Raw genomic sequence first — 4750 nt, 5'->3', positions numbered from 1 at the left:
TTCACATGACCCTCCGATTGAAGTCAGACATCTCTCTTGTGCTTGCCAAGCCTCTGAGTCCCTCCCATCCCCAGTCCAGGTCTGCACACTTTTCCAGCCAAGCCAGGCTCCAAACCACTGGTTGGGCAACCTTGACCTCAGACTGGGTCAGACCCATCAGAGAGATTGTTGAAGAGCATGGAATGTTTTGTTCTTTAGACTCCCAAGAACTAGTACCCCAAACTCTGGTACCCAACCCCTCACCGTCATTTACCTGTTTTGTAACTTTGGGCAAGTTCCTCTACCCCTCTGAGTTCCAGCCCTGCCCCCTCCCCGAGAACTTCGGGACACCCAAGAGGGCAGGTGGCCAGTGAGGGCAAGTTATTATTGTAAATAGCACAGGATGCCACACATGCTGTGGGCACAATGCATAGGAATCCCTAGACTCGGTCTCCAGCACTCCCACCCACTGTCTATGTCAAACCAATGAACAGCCAGAGGTATGTGCTGCAGTGGGTGAGAAGGTCAGGGTTCAAAGCCAGGGGCAAAGGAGTGACCCACAAGTTCCCACCTCTCCCCGAGGACCTTTAGGCAGTGAACAGGTGCAGGGAAAGGGGGGCTGTTTACAAAGCTGGTGGTACAATTTAGCTGCTCAGTCTGTAGAGGAGCTTGCAGCCAAGCCTGGTGGCCTGAGTTTGATCCTCGGGGCTCACACAGTACAAGAAAAGTATGATTGGCAAAAAGATGACCTCTGACCTCTATACATGTGCCATTGGCCCATGAACACCCACATCACATGTACACATATGGCACACAGATGCGCTAAATAAATAAATGCATACTTTAAAACAAAAAAAAAATCAAAATGCTTGGCCAGCTCCTGTGTGGCCACAGGTGATCTTCTTCGAGCCTTTGTAAAAACTCTGTAAGGAGCCTGTTATCTCGGGTGCTCTGTAGCTAACAGACAGTACCCTGACAAGGACTAAGCATTTCTGACTGTGTGTGTTCACATTGCTGCTGCTGGACTCACACAGCTGTTTCTGATGAGCCACATGGGATTCATATTTAGTGAGTGCCTACTATGGGTCTACTGCCAGAAACAATACCACCTGAGTGTGTACGAGCTCGCACACACACATGCGCACATATATACTTAGGGAGGTAGCAGTTTGATTTTCACTTTTTAAAACCTTGATTTTAGGGGGCTGGAGAGATGGCTCAGTGGTTAAGGGCACTGACTGCTCTTCCAGATGGACCTGAGTTCAATTCTCTCAGCATCCACATGGCAGCTCACAACTGTCTATAACTCCAAGATCTGACAGCCTCACACAGACACACATTCAGGAAAAACACCAATACATGTACATTAAAAAATAATAATAATAGATTACTAAAAGAGAAACATTAAAAAACAAAACAAAAAACCTTGATTTAGCCGGGCAGTGGTGGTGAACGCCTTTAATCCCAGCACTCGGGAGGCAGAGGCAGGTGGATCTCTGTGAGTTCAAGGCCAGCCTGGTCTACAGAGCTAGTTCCAGGACAGGTTCCAAAGGCCACAGAGGAACCCTGTCTGGAAAAACCAAAAACAAACAAACAAAATAAAAAAAACCTTGATTTTATAAGAACAAAACAGATACAGAAAGTCAAATTAAACTTATACCTTTGCCAGATGTGGTGGTACACGCCTTTAACCCCACCACTCAGAAGGCAGAAGCAGGAAGGCCTCTGTGAGTTCAAGGTCTGCCTGGTCTACAAAGACTGTTACATAGAGAGGCCCTGTCTCAAAACAACAAAACAAACAAGCAAAGAAGAGTTATTTCAAGGGTCTATAGAGATGGTTCAGCAATTTAAGAGCACTTTCTGCTCTTACAGAAGGCTAGGGTTCATCTTCCAGCATCTACATCTCTAACTCCAGCTCCAGGGAACCCAGTGCCCTCTTCTGGCCTCGGAGAGTGGTGCACAGATATGCATGCAAGCAAAAACACCCGCAAACAGAAAATAAAAAAGAAATCATTTCTAAACGACTTATTTCAAGACAGGCATGGCACTCCTAACTGTTGCCCTGTGATTGACCCTGGGAACTACATGGTAGAAGGAAAGAACTGATCTCTATAAATTGTGCTCTGACCACCACATATGTACGGCGATGCGTGTGCTCTAACACACACACACACAAAACAAACAAATGTAATTTTAAAAGAGTATAATTTATAATAAGGTATAGTGGCTCATATGTGTAATCCCAGAACGTGGGAGTCAGAGGCAGGAGAAGTCCTAAAAGTTTGAAGCCACCCTGCCCTACACAGTGAGTTCCAAGCCAGCCGGGGTTACACAGCAAACCCTGTCTCAAAAACAGGGGTAGGAGTGTCTGTGAGCTGCATTTACATGCTTATACATTTCTTTTTAAAATAGCCTCTTGAATCGTGCCAAAAATCCCAGTGAAGTATAGACAGCTGAGAAATAGCTCAGGCCTTCCTGGCCACAGTGGCACACTAGCGATGTTAGGATTTCTTTCTTTGGAGGTGAGACGAAGCTCTGAGAGCAGGCTGTTTGCTGCCTTCCAAGGCAAGATGCAGGATTAGCTGCCCTTTGGTGATCTTTCTGCTCTGGAGTAGGTGGTCATAGCAATAGTCTGTCACAGTGGGCCCGATTTCTGCACACCCCATTCCTTGGAGGTCCCCAAGGCTCACAGCCCTGTCTTACACACATGGAAATGAAATGGGTCTTTTCAATGTGCTATTCCAGGTCTGTTGCTTCTGAGTGTCCAAGACAGAAAAAGATGCAGAAGCTCCCGTTTCTGCTCAATCTCTTAATTGTTTTGTTTATGAGACCCTTCATCTCTAACCCTTCACTGGGCTTAAGGAAAGCACACCAAGCTTATCTCCCCCTGCTGTCAACATCTATAACTACAGTCTGTGCTCCCTGCAGAAGGCCTGGATCTGGGTTAAAGAGATGTTTAATTTCAACACCTAGGACAGCAGGGTTAAAAGCTTTGCTAGAAAACAACCATCTATCTGTTCAGCTTGAGCAAAGTTTATTATTTTTGTCTTATGAGCCATTTAATTGCCTTTTTTTTTTTTTTTTTTTTTTTTTTTTTTTTTGCTCAGGAGAACTGTTACTTCTCTGCTGTTCTGATAGAACCAACTCTTCCTTTCTTTTTTTCCTCCCCTGGACCCCCTTTGGTTTTTGGAGACAGGTTTCTCTGTGCATCTTTGGCGCCTGACCTGGAACTTGCTCTGTAGACCAGGCTGGCCTTGAACTCACAGATCTGCCTGCCTCTGCCTCCCATGTGCTGGGATTAAAGGTGTGTGCCACTACTGCCTGTGGAACTCTTCCTTTCTTAAGCCAGGGAATGGTCCCAAGCAGTCTTCCCATTTCAATGAACATGATTAAGGTAATGCTGTACAGATAGAGGCTTTTGAGTTGACAATTAATACCATTGCAAGTGTCTAGATGCTCTGAGAGTTTGAATGACTTGGCCAAGGTCATATAAAATGACCAGATTTGGGGCTGGAGAGATGACTCAGAGGTTAAGAACACCGGCTGCTCTTCCAGAGGTCCTGAGTTCAATTTCCAGAAACCACCTGGTGGCTCATCTCTTTATAATGAGATCTGGTGCCCTCTTCTGATGTGGAGGCAGAACACCATACATAATAAATAAATCTTTTTAAAAAATAGCAGATTTGGGTGGCTGAATCCTGTCCTGCCCTCTGAGATGTCCTCATTGTAGCCTCTGGAATTTGTATTTTATGTGGTAGAAGAGATGTTTTAGATGTGATTAAGGTTCTTCTTTTTAAGATTTATTTATGCCAGACAATGATGGCACACGCCTTTAATCCCAGCACTGGGGAGGCTGAGGCTTGTGAACCTCTGTGAGTTCCAGGACAGCCTGGTCTATGGAGCTAGTTTCAGGACAGCTAGGGCTGTTACACAGAGAAACCCTGTACATGGTGTTCTGCCTGACCAGAAGAGGGCACCAGATTTCATGGCAAGTGGTTGTGAGCCACCATTGAGGTTGCTGTGGGAATTGAACTTAGGATCTCTGGAACAGTAGCCAAATGATCTGAGCCATCTCTCCAGACCATTATTAAGATTCTTGAGATAGGGAGATTATTCTGGGATAACAATTAAGCCCAATGTAATTAGCTATCCATTATGTAGACCAGGCTGCCTTGAACTCACAGAAATCCTCCTGCTTCTGCTGAGACTAAATGCACAAGCACCACAATGCCCAGATTTCTCAAATGTGTGAATATGACTGATATAAGAGATATGAGCACACACACTTATAATCCTAGCACTTGCAAAGCTGACACAGGAAAACTGTGAGCTTGAGGTCAGCCTAAACTTCAGCAAGTTCCAGGGCAGGCTGGGCTATGAGACACTACCACAAACGAACTGCCAATTTTTAAAATACTGATGATGTAGTTCAGTAGTAGAGCACTCCGCTAGCATGAAAATGCTCTGAGTTCGAACCCCCCTTCTCTCTTTTACACACACACACACACACACACACACTCACTCACGAAAGAGCCAGGAGTCATAGCTGTGAGAACACAAGCTAGAATGTGCAGTGATATGGGGAAGGCCATGGGCTGAGTAGTACCACAAGCCTCCGCAAGCTGAAAAAGACAAGAGGTGCCCGAGAGGATGTGGCATTGTCCACTACCTGGTATCTTTAGTGAGGCAAGAACATACCGTCGTGTTGTTTCAAGACACTATGTAGTGCTTTGCTATAGGAGGAACATGAAACTAATAGTTAGATTTGGGG

Source organism: Phodopus roborovskii, unplaced genomic scaffold (genome assembly GCF_943737965.1).
Source record: "Phodopus roborovskii unplaced genomic scaffold, PHOROB, whole genome shotgun sequence".
Lineage (NCBI taxonomy): Eukaryota > Metazoa > Chordata > Mammalia > Rodentia > Cricetidae > Phodopus > Phodopus roborovskii.
This window is presented reverse-complemented; position numbering follows the sequence as displayed.